At 40.6% G+C, this 15730-nt stretch overlaps 1 protein-coding gene and 1 pseudogene across 5 annotated transcripts in view; one reads left to right on the top strand and one right to left on the bottom strand.

The window, feature by feature from the left end:
- LOC147024177 (uncharacterized) overlaps window positions 1-15730 on the bottom strand; it is a 133776-nt gene that overhangs the window by 47969 nt on the left and 70077 nt on the right. For all 5 annotated transcript variants that reach the window (XM_085883833.1, XM_085883832.1, XM_085883835.1 and 2 more), the window contains one exon: window positions 1904-2069. The gene's annotated coding sequence lies outside the window, so the exon portion shown is untranslated. The remainder of the gene's footprint in view (window positions 1-1903; window positions 2070-15730) is intronic.
- Window positions 11358-12776, top strand: LOC147024178 (uncharacterized; annotated as a pseudogene).

Below are 15730 nucleotides of genomic sequence, written 5' to 3'. Positions count from 1 at the left end.
TATATAATATACTTTTTAATTCCAATAGTTTGCCTGATGCACAATGTCTGTAGTCAATGTCACACTCATTGTTGCAGTCATTTGTGAAAAGCCATATTCTACCCTCCTGGGAAATTCAAAGTAAAATATTGAAGAGAAAGATATCCGAGGTATCCTGGGATACCTTTTGCAGTTTATTATATAATAAAGCATGATGAAGATGTGAAATCACAAAACAAGTGCATTTTTACATCACTCTCTTAAAATACAATGTTAATATGTGTGTGTATACATATATATATATATATATATATATATATATATATATATATATATATATATATATATATATATACACATATATATATATATATATATATATATATATATATATACACATATATATATATATATATATATATATATATATATATATATATATATATACACAAGCCGGTAGGCGACATGGGTGGTCGCTATATAATTGCATACTAGCCATACAGTGTTTGACGGATCGGGCTTAAAAAATTTTGTCAAAGAGGTTGATTACAGTGCGCATAAAAGCGCAGAAGCCGATTTTTGATTTTCGAAAAAGATATATATATATATATATATATATATATATTTTTTTTTTTTTTTTCCGAGTTTGTGGTTTCGTGTCGCGCTATCTTCGACTTTGTTCTGCGCTCGAGTAACGTGATATTCGGCTTACATTATCTCAAAGACCATATGAGGTGCATGGTACGAAAAAGTAAATAAAATGGTTCTGAAACAGTGAAATCGTATTCCACTTACTGCATTAAAGTAAAATTACTACTGATACTCTGCATCAGTTCCTTTCTCAAACACACCCACCCCAACATGTCGTGCAGAGCGCGGGTTACGCGAGTATATAAATATTTTTCGGATTTTTTTCAAAAATTTCAAAGTCCCGTTGCGAGGCAATGGTGGCATCCATAACAACGGTGCTCAAAAGCATACAACTAGATCCTGGTATGAACCTACCAGTCAAGTTTCATCAAAATCGGTTGACTCCTCTGGCCTCCAGAGCTGTCCATTACATACATACAGACAGACGGAAAACCTGAGAATAAGGCCAAAAAAAAAAAAATGTTGCATTGGCGTAACGGGTCACTGAAAAATAGGGTAGGTCGGTCGGGATCTTTTTTTTTTTTATTATTTTTTTTTTTCCTAATAAATCCCTCCCAAAATCTCCCCCGGCTCGAGTACCACCCTTTTTGTCGGCGGGTTCTGTCCGAAACACTTCCGGGTTTTTGCGATCGCGATCGCAATCAACAAGATACTTGAAAACGATAGCAAAACAACAAAAATAGCAATAAAATAGGGTCGGCAAAATTTTTCGATAGCAAAAAAACAAAAAAAAAAACGTAGGGTCGGCGGAATTTTTAGGGTCGGGCGGGTTACGCCAATGCAACATTTTTTTTTTTTTGGCCTAACGGTACTCTTGCGACCACCCAATATATATGTTTTCAAATACTTTTATATGCAGTCTGCCAAAGACAGAAGCACCCACTCCTGAAAGCAGTATCAGATGGATGCTGCTACCTGCAGTATAGGTTTTAGAAGATTACTTGTCTGGCAAAGCCAGCCGATGCCTTGGGAAAGCAATGCAATTTTACCCCTTGCTACAGCACAAACATAATCAAAAGGACCGAATCTCACAAATCAACAAACAACAAGTCAATGAGTGAAAAATAAGTTCTTGTTGGTTTGAAAACTTTGGGAGAAAATTTCACATGACAAGTCAAGGGTCATAACCAAACCACATGCTGCACAATTACTGGCCAAATAAACCCTGTATGTTTTCTGGATTTCATTCACAACATTGATCAATTATGTGCATCATAAAACAGACCAAAATTAACACCGAGTAAACTGAAGAAGATATATAATTAGACCTCACCTTTTAAGTTTGTCTCTGCGTGGGCCTCCCTTAATGCAAATATTGGTCTTCTACTGCCACGTGGGTATTACATTTCGATGTTGGGGCATGGAAAGAGAGGTCGATTTCACCAGCTCATCGCGGCTTGCACCCAAGATGACCGCACTCCTCCCTTGCACCTCTGTCCCTGGAAACAGTGGGACATACGTCACATTGTATATGAAGGGCAGAGAAGAGAGAGAGAGAGAGGAAGGGAGTTTTTGACAAAGATGATAGGCACACATACCACTAATGCCTGGCCTATTCTGTCGAATGATCTAAGTCACTTTAATATCGAAGAATCGTACAATGATGACTGTAAATTTTTCTCACTCTCATCTTCCCTCACAATGCCTTTCAGCCTCCTTCCTTTTTTATGTCATCCGGCGTCTTTTCAATGGCAACGGAAAATCTCTTCTTCCTCTGTACTTCCTCCGATACACCTGGGTAGGAACCAGATTTGGCTAATTGACAATCGAGGCCTGCTTCTTTCATGTTCCACACTGAACTTGTCCTTGTTGTTCAGGTAGAGCTTGCCTTAAGATAAGTACAGATCCAAGCAACTTAAAAGGAACATTTTTTTTTGAACGATGAAGCAGGACAAGATAAGACAAGAAAGAGAGCAAAATAAAGACCATATAATAAAAAAAAATTAAAGCAATGGTGAGTTAAAGTGTAAGCAGGAGGTAAGCAATGAAGACGGACTTACATCTTATTCAATTAAAATTGGATAATCCAGCAGACCAAGTTGAAACGTAAGCCAGTAATGACTGGGTAGACAAAGGTGTGTAAATAACAATTACCTTCAGTAATGTTTCCAAGTGATCTCAAAGATATTAAAGTGACATCACAGCTACTGCATCTCAAACACAGAACAAAGATGAATGCATCATGGTATTCCCAATGTTTCAGCAAGAAAGGATGTCGTGCATAGCACGATACTTGTGAAATCCAATGACACAATGGTTGCCATGGAAACAGCAATTTGAGGATTTGGAAAATTTGACCAATCAAGTATTTTACATGATGGAATGTTGTGCAGAACAAATTTGGTTCATACATTTTTCGAATTGCTGTCTCATTGGTGTTTTACATGTTTCAGATGGCATTGACCTTGACCTTTGACTAATTTTGACCAGATTTTATACACCTTCGGTGAAAATCGATTTTGTCCCAATCCTCTCAATGGTGAAGAATCACTTTAAAAAATTCACGGATCATCCGGATCCGGATTCAGATATTCACCAAAATTGAATCAATTCTTCTGTGTCACGTACCCAACCTGTTCCATCAAGTTTCATCCGATCCGTCAACAACTTTTTGTTTTGACATGATCTCTCAATGTTGAGAATCACTTTTTAAAATTCTAGTATCTGGATCTTCACCAAAATCGAATCAGATCGTCCTTGTCACACACCCAATCTGCCCACCAAATTTCATCCAAATCCGTCTACAACGTTTTAAGACATCCTGTACACAAACATACAAACAGACAGAAAGGGGTGAAAACAAAACCTCCGTCCATTGCAGATGGCAAAAGTAATAACAGACCAGACCAACCAATATTGCCATATTTGGCAATGCCACTAACCAAGTGGTCCCGAGCTGTACAAATCCTACCCAGTCAAACACAACTGCTCCGAGACTCCATATTTTTCACTTGAGAAGGTGGAGAAGTTTCTGGCAACCCCCAACTATGATTCTGCAACTGGCATGGACATCAGCACATGTAACCTTAAAACCTGCTTTGCTGGTCTTGCACATCCTCTTTCTTCCCTTTTCAAATTAACATTTGCCCTCGGTCATCTTCAATCTGCTTGGAAATCATCCAACATCACTGCATTACATGAATTTTGTGCAAGAATCTCAACTATAAACCTATCAGCTAATTTCCAATCAACAGCAAGATAATGGGATCCATCATCACAGTCAACATAAAATCCTTCGATTCTTCAGATGACATGATTTCAGACTCACTTCATATTCAGACCAGGTCATTCCAGCACTCCCTGGACATGCTACTTCTGCTCTCCTAACAATGGATGGAGACCCTCAATCTCAGATATGAAATCAGGGCCATCTCTCGAGACATATCTCGATCATTTGATCCAGTCTAGCACCCCCACCTTGCTCTCCAAATTCTCTGCCTATGGTATCCCAGGCCACCTCCACACATGGCTTACTGTCATACTCTACTCCTGCAGCCAACGTGTGGCACTCAATGAAATCCTTTCATCTCCTCTCCCTGTCAAGGCTGGAGTGTTGCAAGGCATTATTTTATCATTAATCTTTCTGACTTTCTGGAAAATCCTGTTTATCTCTTTCTTGATGACTCCACGCACTGCCGTGACAACCCTCATCCAATTCAGATAGACAGGCAGGCAGCAACTTCTTCCTTCTGCAGACGTTGATGGAATCATGAGCTGGTCAAACACTTGAAATATGTCTTTAAATCCTGACAAATCTCACACCCTCACTCAGTCTTTCCAAAAAGAGCGTCTGGAAAACCCTCCTATATACTTCCATAGGAATCTTCTTAAAGTTCAGTCACTCAAACTTTTGGTCCTCTCTATCAGCCATGATCTTTCCTGGACAAACCACGTATCTAATTTAGCCTCCAAAGCCAGTCGCTGACTGAGCATCCACTGTTGTGCAAAGTCTATCCTTGGCACTAATGAACTTTTATCTACCGACACAGCTTTCATCTACAGCTTGATGGAGTACTGCTCTCCCCTTTGGGCTGGTGCCCATGCCTCAAAACTTGCTCAAGTTGACACCACGGAAACCAAATCCTTCAAAATCATTAGACTCGGTTGCGATGAAGCTGAGTCTACGGGACTAGTACTTTCACATCACAGACAGTTCAGTGGTTTCTGTCTTCTAACACCTCCTTTCCACTCTTGCACCCACTGTCCTTTCCATGCTCTGTCCCCCTCTCCTCCTTCCACATTTCTGCAGGGTGCACGCAGTCTATCAGTAAACCCTGCTGGTGAAACTCCCAAAATCCTTACTCACTGCTCACCTCCACTCATTTGCTCCTCTTTTACCTCCACATGTGGAACCAACTTCCTCAGTGTCTTCAATCTCATTCTTCCTTCCAGGGCTTCAAAACAGCTGTTCACCACCATCTTACATCATCCCCCATCCACAACTAAGACATTTACTACTCCCAATGATCACGCTCCTCAAGCTCACCTCTTTTGGGGTTTCTACTTTTTCCTTCCACTTTTGTGATTGTGAGTTGTGGCTGTATCCATCTTGTTCACCCCGTGTCCTCCCCTTGCTCTCATTCTTCTCCATGTCCCTTATTTCTCCATGTCTCCCTCTATTTTGTCCCTCAACCCTGCTGTTGGTGCCCCCCCTCCAACTCTTTCTACTCTCATTTTCATTCTGTTGTGTCCTCCTAAACACTGTGGACAAAAAAACCCTGCCATGTTGCATTCCAAAGTTAAAATGATGAAGGTGGAGTTGTGGAATGGGGGAGGGGGGGTTCCAAACTCTTCCATTTTTGCATAAGGAATCTGGAAATTCTTCCTTTCTTGGCACATCTTCTGCAAAAATTATGTAACCAGTGTCCCAATTATACACGGCTTGCTATGAAATATCCATTTTGTAGATAGAATCTCAGTTACTGATGAACATAAAGCTCCGAATTTACACTCACACAGTTAAATTTGATAAATATTTAAATAAAGCACAGCATCTGTGTCAAAATCAATTCAACTAAAAACTTATCAACTTCTTAGGTTTTGAAATCAAGTGTTTAGACTGCATTTTTCAGGATTCAAGCGATGCATCCACTATTTGAGATGAAGGTTAGGTTCCCACAGGATGCGATCCGGAAAATGGTAACTGCCATGTGAAGCACAAGGGAAAACTGGCAATAGAAACTCCGTAAACAATGAAGAAACAGTGCAGGCCTCATCTCCTTGACCTTGTCTGCACTTTCTACAAAAATGGAGATTTGGGGAGATGATGCCTCACTTCATCAAGATGACCATGATAGCAAAATAGTTCTTAAAATCATTACAAACACAGCGTTTGTAAGTAGGCAGTGAAACTTATGGATAATTTTTTTTTTTTTAATGAAGAGGCTTTCAGTTTATTTTGAATATTTTTAATTCCATGTTTTATTATATACATTTTTAGCTCACCTGGATTTCAGTCTGGTGAGCTTGTGCGATCGAGCAGTGTCCGTAGGTGAGTCAGTGAGTCAGTGTGTAAACACTTCAGTCATTATCACGTGAACCAAACATATAAGTTTAATGAAACTTGGCGACATGTTTCATATCTGATGCCTAATGAAGGTGTACTGACTGCATCAAAATCTGTGCTCATTAAAGGGGTCAACACAAGGTGGGGGGAGGAGTGGGTTATTAACCCCCCCCCCCAAAAAAATAGGTATTTGCTCTCTTCTTCAAAACTATACACACAATTTCAGTGAAACCTGACCACAAGCTTCATCACCTGTGATGTACCAAATTTCTTCACGGCATTAAGAAAAATAAAATAAATTGGTGTCGAAAAGGATCTGCGGGGGGGGGGGGGGTTTGAGTGACTGTTGCTGCTGATCCAGGTGAGCCTCAGGACGTGTGGTCCTACTTATTTACAGGGTCTAAGGCTCACACATGAATGCAGACAGAGAGACCAGACAACACAGGACTCGACTTCAGACAAACACAGCTGATGGCATTTGGGGAAGTGATCTAACATCTCAGTGCAAACAATTGTAAATATGAGATATTACTTGGTGGGAAATAAATGTAATTTTGATTTGAGAAAATTGGAAAAAAGAAAAATAAGAACTTCCATGCCGTGGTACCCTGGGGGTACCGTAATCTTGTGATGTCAATTTTTTCACTGCAGTCAGGAAAGCAATTATTGATAAATCAGTGCCAACCATAAGGTTTGGCCATGTTCTATCCCCTAAATGCTGAGTATCAAGTAAGGAAGCAGCAGGTACAATTTTTAAAGTCTTTGTTATGGGTCAGAATAGAACCATCGACCTCTCCAACGAAGAGTGGATGCTCTCACCATAAAGCCACTAATCTAGATAGTTTTTTTCTTCCAACTGATTACTCTTTTGCCTGGTGTTGGCTGAATTGTTAGGGTGGTGGGCTTGGGATCCTAGGTTCCTGAGTTCAAATCACACTCAGCTGTTTAACTCATACCTGTTAGTTAGGTGGGTTTGACTCTGCCTGTCATCCTTCCGAGGTCGGAAAAATGAGTACCAGCTTGCTGGTATACTGTGTCGGAGTGGCGACCCATCCAGGATTGTACCCAATAGCCAAGGAGACTGAGAAAGCAGCACCAAGGCTCTGCAAAGAGTATGGTCCTAATGGATGGTTGAATGGATGGATAACTCTCCACATTACTGAAAAGTTCAAATGTATTTAGTTTAATTCGGTTTTTTTCAATCAGTATGACAAATAATACCTATTGCTATGGTTTAAATCTACAGAAGAAGAATTATATTTTCACTTTTCTTGCAGATTTGATCACATGATTAGTCACCTAAACTACCATAACTTCAATGAAAATGAGCTTCCTTCCTGAAAAAAAAAATCAAGCTTTGTGTATGACCTACTTAGCATCACATCTAAACCCATAGCTCAACATGATGCTGTAACCCCAATATCAAATTCCATATGCTGTGTTTATTTGTCCGTTGTGTCGCAATGTTCTTGAACATTAACATTAATATTGCACGCGTGCGCGCGCGCGCGCGCACACACACACACACACACACACACACACACACACACACACACACACACACACACACACACACACACACACACACACACACACACACACACACACACACACACACACACACACACACACACACACACACACACACACACTGCTCTCCATAAATATTGGAACAGTGAAGTCAAAGTTGTTATTATTTCTAAATACTCAAGAAATTTCGATTTGAGATGAAAATATGAATATGAGGCAAGAGTACAGAAGGAGGTCAGATTTTATTTCTTGGGATTTCTCTGCATATATGTTTTACCATTGTAGAACAATACCGCTTCTTTTGTTCAGTCCCCCGTTTTAGGTCAGCATCAGTATTGGAACAGATTAGCTTAAAGTAAACTAAAGTAGTTTAGTAGTTAGTATTTGGTTGCATATCCCTTGCATGCAATAACTACATCGAGCCTGTGACCCAATGACATCACCAACCTCTTGGTATCTTCCTTTGAGATGCTTTGCCAAGCCTTTACTGCAGCCATTTTCAGTTGTTGTTTGTTTTGGGGGGTTTCTGACTTTAATCCCCTTGGAGGCATTTTCTTGAACTTCGGGAGACAAAATGTTTCCATACTCTTCCGAATTGATTCTTCTGCTGACATCATTGGTTACATCATCAATAAAGATGAGTGAGCCAGTTCCAGAAGCAGCCATGCAAGCCCAAGCCATGATACAAAATCCACCACACTTCACAGATGAGGTGGTATGCTTTGGAACAAATGCAGTTCCTTCCTTTCTCGACACTTTCACCTTTCCATCGCTTTGGTAAAGGTTCATCTTGGCCTCATCTGTCCATAAAACTTTGTTTCACAACTCCACTGGCTCACCTCTGTACTTCTTAGCAAAGTCTAATCTGGCCTTTCTATTTTTGGTGCTGATGAGAGGTTTGCATCTTGTGGTGTAGCCTTTGTAATTCTACTGCCGAAGTCTTCTACGAAAGGCAGATTGTGATACCTTCATCCCTGCACTCTGGACGTTGTTGGTGATGTTACTGATAGTTGTTTTAGGGTTTTTCTTCTCATCTATGATGACTTTTCTGTCATCAACTGCAGTTGTTCTCCTTGACTGACCAGGCCATTGCTAAATGGTTTCTTCACTAATGGTTTGTTTCTTTTTCAAGATAGTCCAGATTCTTGTATTTGCTCTGCCCAATTTTTGTGCTCTGGTTCCAATGGAATGCTTCTGTTTTTTTCAGCTTCCAAATTGCTTGCATTTCCTTCAGACAGTTCTCTGGTCTTCATGTTGGTTTATGCCTCCTGACTCCAAATAAAAGCAAAGGTTAAAACCAAGACTAGACATTCATACATCTTTTATGTGTGAACAATCAATGCAACAAGAAACACCTGTCAGTCATTTGTTCCCATACTTATGCTGACCTAAAATGGGGGGGACTGAACATAAAAAGTGCTATTGTTCTGCAATGGTAAAACATATATGCAGAGAAATCCCAAGAAATAAAATCTGACCTCCTTCTGCACTCTTGCCTCATATTCATCTTTCCATCTCAAATCCAAATTTGAGTATTTAGCAACAAAAACAAATTTGACTTTACTGTTCCAATACTTATGGAGGGAACTGTACGTCTCCAGATAACCTCGCAATGCAGCTTATATCGGCACAACTTGCTTGGAGAGCCTTTAGTAGGGGACCCAGAGCCCTAAGCATTTGAAGGAGGTCACACAGCTTGCTATACTTTGTTTCTATATATTTTTAGGTAGGTATGTCCATTCCTCATAAGGTTTCAGAGGTCTGCTCATCAGACACTCTTGCAAACAATTTCTGTGGGTGGAAGTTTGAAGATACGAGATCACCTAAATGAGCCAAATAATTAGGGATAGGGGAAACTAAATTGAGTTTTTTTATGAAGTAATTGTGATGAAAGTCATGCATATTAGGTATCATTCAGAAGAGGTTGGCCCACACTACAATTTGGCATTAATAAAATTTTGACGACGTCATCCATTATGTCACTCGGGGTCAAAAGGTCATAGATTTTGGATGCAAGTTAAAATCTGGGTATTAGTGATATTAAATATGGTGCTGTGACCAAACTAAGAGAGTCTGGGTACCACAAATGCTATTAATATAAGCCAACATATACCCAAAGTTTTTTTATATTATGAAAAATTGCATGAGTATTATAGTTTTCATATTAACCCCTCGAGTCCGATATGTAAAATATGCAAAATAAGCAAAAAATGTCAAATTTCATCTTTTTCTGAAAAATTCAATAATGTTTTATTTTGAAGCTTGTGAAACACTTGCATCGTCACAAATGGATATCGGAATGAATGTTTGTTCACCAGAAGTGTATATGAACCCATTCCTTCATTAACCCTTTGCCAGTTTCAGACATTTCAATAAAGCATACTCTCTTTCCTGAACTGGAGCCGAGTGATGCTGGAACTAAATACATTGAAAGGCCACAAGTATAAGAGTATAGGCCTACATTTATTAATCATAATGTTACAGCTAAGCCTTCATGTATTGTTGTAGTTGCAAATATAAAAAAAACAGTACCCTTGAACAGGCCACCATATATTTTTTTTTTAAACAAAGCACTCTTCAGTAATTGGAGGTAAATTGCTATTCATCTCTCCTTGGCATCATGTGTTGATTTCAGAAAATTTTCAATCCCACTTTAGTCCATTATTCAGAACCATACATTGGCAGGAAGAAATTAATATCAACCATAAGGTAAGTAGTTTTAAACAAGCATATGAATGAACTTAATTCGAGTCATAAATAGCACAGCTTTTGAAAAGGTGCCTGAAAAAAATGTAGGCCTGCATGTAGGGACACATACCCATGCATGTGACATGGATGATGTCAGGAATAGCTACAGTGATGTACAGGCAAGAGAACCAGCAGCTATATAGGTCATGTGGGTAGCATCCTAACAGACCGAGTACATGTTGTAGTATATAAATTATAATCTCATTTGATCTGTAACTCGATGGTATGGTGGCCCGTGAGGCCAATGCTCACTTGTTTGTTGAATTAAGCACTGAACATTTATTATTTTTGCCCTCCAATACATAGTTTTTCAATAGTTGTATATTGATTCTTAACTACTACATTTCACACATCTTCAGGTATATGTACCTTTGGTATATCCCAGCGACACAATGGAGGAAGGGGCTATTCAAATTGGTGAGAAAAGGAAGTCGCCAAGTGATGGGACAGATTATAATTCCTGTATAATTTGTCAAAAGAAGACATCGTGTACTCTTCAAAATGTCACAGAGAATGGCTATCCCTCATTACTGTACGCTTTATCCCATCGAATCGACAAGGTAGCTCGCCGTCTCCTAGATGATGTCAGCAGTAAGGACATATTGCTCAAGAAACTTCCTTAGATTCACAATTCGTGTCGAAGTACATACAATAATAAAAAAAATGGAAAGGGGACTGGCAGCCCTGACCGATGCAGAAAAGTCCAACAGTGAAAAGGTGCAGCCAGTTCATTTGAAAACCTTTATTGAAAAGGTAAAGAAAACTGCTTCACCTGCCCTGAAGTCCAAGAAACTCTACATAGAGGAAAGTGCTGTTATAAGGAGTTTGTGTTTTGCTCAGAACCTTAGCAAAAAGGAGAAACTGGATGCTTTTTCCCCACGAATGGGCAGAGTATCCAAGCTCACTGTTTGACCCAGATGATGACCATCCCTCTGGCTATGCTATGCGGAAGGGGAACAAAGCAGATTACCTCATCGCATTGAAGGGAATCGTGGGCTCAAATTGGGAGGAAAACGAAAACCTACTAGTTTCTGGTCAGAAAACATGTATGCTTGTCGATATGATGGCCTTCGTTCAACGGTACAGGGACATGGGGAGTGCTGAATTCAAGCAGTTACAGCGCAGATACTTGGCAAATATAACAAGCATGAGGCCAGAAGGATGCAATGTCGTCCATGTTATAGGAGATAGATATGACATTAGTCCATCCGAGAGCTTGAAACATGAAGAAAGATATCGTAAAGAAAAGGCCTCTCAGACAACAAGAACATACGTACCGCACCGCTCTCTTCCCATACTACAATGGAAACATTTCATTGGAAAACGGGAAAACAAGAGGAACCTGCTACATTATCTTTACGAATCTTGGGCACAAGAGTGCCATACCATCCCAGATGACTGCATTGTGATCGTCGGTGGATTTACACTTGGACCAGCCATAATGTTGTCACAACACTCACTAACTGAACTACCGTGTTTGGTTTGCCCAGCTCATGAGGAGGCAGACACACGAGTATTTGCCGATGCATTGTACAGTATAGAGGAACAAAACTGCAGTAGAATTGTCATAGAAGCCAATGATACAGACATTATTGTCATGGGAATTTTATACAGTTCTAACATGTCATCCTTAAAGGAATTGTGGGTTCAAAAAACCACAACTGGACCTCAGAACCAGAGATTAGATATACACTTGCCATGTCATGCAATAGCACATTACCTTGCATCCAAATATCAAGGGGATATCACAGCAATGCTATTGACCACATACATACTGAGTGGGTGTGACACAGTCAGCTATCCATTTTGTATTGGAACAAAACGTGCCCTCAAAGTGACCTTTGAATGCATCGAGATACATGGACCTCTCACAGAATACGGAACCAATGGTAAAAGCTTAAATGTATCTACAGAAGTTGTCTCTTCAGCTCGAAATTTCTTCTTAGCACTATATGGCAACAAGGAGTTTTAAGGCACATTAGATGAACTACGCTGCCACTTGTTTATGACGAAGAAGGGAGATATTTGTTCTCTACCATGCACAGAGGATGCATTCTTGCTGCATCTGCTCAGATCACTCCACCAAACCACAATATGCAAATGTGCATCACAGCCAGACCCAGAGCTTCCTGACCCTTGTAAATTTGGGAGGTCCAAAAAGAATGGCTGCCTGCTTGCCACACGAATGACGAAACCCTCAAAACCTGGAATAGTTCATACCCATTGTAACTGCAAGAAAGGTAAATGCAAAGGACGCTGTTTATGTAGAATGGCCGGCTTGAAATGCACCATTGCCTGCAAGTGCTGCGGAGATCCACAGAATTGCGATCTAGCCTCGGAGGATGAGGACTATTTGATATGAATATTTCAATCAGAACTACTATTATGAGCAGATTGGAACTCAGTGTCACTGACATTTGGTCATTGGTTCCTATAGGAACAAGAAGTTGAATTGAATGTGAAGTTTTGACAACTGAATTATATAACACACTGAACCATTACCCAAACAATAAAAAGGGTTAATTTTAGCCATGAAAGGGTTAAATCGTTTATTAAATGCATATAAAGCCTTATTGTACTAATATTTGATGTTATTAAAGATGTTACTGTAAAAAAAATGCAGTCTCTCGTCTATTTCAGAAAATCCACATTTTTAGACATTTTTGCTGATTTTGCACTTTTGTCAGAATGAGTTAATATGAAAACTATTGTACTTATGTAACTTTTCTTCATACCAAAAAACTTAGTGTATATGTACTCTTATATTAATGGTGTTTGTTTTTTCACTCTCTTTTGTTTTGGCTAGAACACTACATATTATATCACGATTTGCCATATTTTGACTTCTGGCAAAAATACGTGACCTTTTGGCCTCTCGTGACATCATTGATGACGTCATCAAAATAAAAAATATCAAAATTTAGCTTGACCCTAGCTCTTCCCAATGATACCTAATATACATGTATTGCAACAGAGTAAATGCATAAAAATCTCATTTCAGTTTCCCCTACCCCTAATTAGTTGGCTCATTTAGGTGATCTCGTATCTTCAAACTTCCACCCACAGAAATTGTTCGCAAGAGTGTCTGATGAGCAGACCTCTGAAACCTTATGAGGAATGGACATACTGACCTAAAAACACATAGAAACAAGGTATAGCAAGAAGTGTGACCTCAAACCCTTATTTTGCATGCTATGGCAGTCTGGGTCCCCTACTACTTAGGACACTGTTCATTTTAGAAATACAAACATGAAGATAATTCATCATTATCCTGTTAAGGAGTCTTGGCAATCCACTGAGACAAGGTGCTGTTTGTACAAATCATCACAGGTTCTCAAAAACATTGATCAATTATATTTAAAAATCAATATGAAGGGTTTAAAACATGGCTGGAACAAATAAATCATGGTATCTTTACCTTGTATTAATAGCAGTGGACAAGACAGAGAACTTCACATCCCCTGCGAAAAGTAAATTTAATGGTTGAGGCACTTGGCAAGAGCTTTTCAAGCTTTGATGGCAATATGGCAGCTTGGTTTTCCATGGGGATCACAACAGGATTGTTGAGAGGTACGCACGCTAGCTCTAAGCTATCTAGCCTGGGTTTGAATTTCGACCCAGCTATAAACTGTCATCTAGGTGTTTCACAGGCAGAGTGATTCATCAATGTGTGTGCAATCTCTCGGATGGACGTTAAACTGGACGTCACATCTGCGGGCATCTCGCCCTCTTTACCCCTCTCCCCCCCCTCCGCCCTCTCTCTCTCCCCCTCTCTCTCCCCCTCTACCTCCTCCTCTCTCTCCCCCTCTCCCTCCTCCTCTTCCTCTCCCTTTTTCCCCATCACACTTCCTTCTTTCCCCCTCCCGCTTCCCTCTTTCCCCCTCCCACTTCCCTATTTTCCGTGTCCCTGTCTCACCCATTTCTCTCCCCTCCTCACCCCTTCCTCCCTCCCCACCTTCCTCCCTCACCCCCTTCCTCCCTCACCTCCTTCCTCCCGCATCCCTATAATTGATTTAGCAGAGATAATATGTTATGCTTTATGAAGAACGAACGAACACACACACACACACACACACACACACACACACACACACACACACACACACACACACACACACACACACACACACACACACACACACACACACACACACACACGCATGGCCAATATCAGCAATTTTTCGGGAATCCACAGGTTGGAGTCAGTGTGATTGCTGACTACAGTACGTCCTGAATACAACCCAAAACCTTGAGTAGATTTCACCGAAAAACAACGTCACATTTATCTCGACATTTCAGCGATATGTTCACAAACATTAATTTTTATAAGCAGTTGTGTGTGACGGGTGGGAAAGAAAAATTGGCTCGTTAATTTAGAAAACACGTTCATACAGCAAACGGCTCAGAAATCGGGTGTTATTTCACAACTCGCTCAGAATAACGGAGCAGGAACCACTCGCCCAGGATGATGGAGCACGAACCACTCACTGAGGATGACGGAGCAGGAACCACTCACTCAGGGTGATGGAGCATGGACCACTCACTCAGGATGACGGAACACGAACCACTTGCCCAGGATGACAGAGCATGAACCACTCACTCAGGGTGACGGAGCATGAACCACTCACTCAGGATGACGGAGCAGGAACCACTCACCCAGGATGATAGAGCATGAACCACTCACTCAGGATGATGGAGCAGGAACCACTCACCCAGGATGACGGAGCATGAACCACTCACTCAGGATGACGGAGCAGGAACCACTCACCCAGGATGGTGGAGCACGAACCACTCGCTCAGGATAACGGAACACGAACCACTCACTCAGGATGACGGAACACGAATCACTCACTCAGGATGACGGAGCATGAACCACTCCCTCAGAATGACGGAGCATAAACCTCTCGCTCAGGATTACAGAGCACGAATCACTTGCTATGAATGACGTCGCGCGGCAAAAGCATCCGCAGTGAGTGAACGATTCACTCAGAATGATGTAGCGCGGTGCCGCTATCGATGATAGGTCGCTTGGCAAGTTGTTTAAGCACTCGAGCAAGCACTGCAATTCAACGGTTGATGAGGAATGGCTGGCCAGGCTGTGGCTGCAAACCACATCAGATCGCTTAAATTTTAAAGCCAGTCTTCACCACACATGCAGCAGTTAAAGAAATAAAATGAATTCGTACAAATAACGACTTTATCCACAAAAGAGTAGCTGTTTAATAGAGAACAACCCTGGACACATCGCAAAGTTTAATCGCCCATGAAATAAACATTGCAGATAATCCACCATGTCGCCTGCTCATTCATGCATGC

The sequence above is a fragment of the Eptatretus burgeri genome, chromosome 6 (genome assembly GCF_056783735.1).
Source record: "Eptatretus burgeri isolate ZD-2024b chromosome 6, Ebu_testis_v1, whole genome shotgun sequence".
Taxonomy (NCBI): Eukaryota; Metazoa; Chordata; class Myxini; order Myxiniformes; family Myxinidae; genus Eptatretus; species Eptatretus burgeri.
Note: the sequence above shows the minus strand (reverse complement) of the source record. Positions and strands in the feature narration are given on the sequence as shown.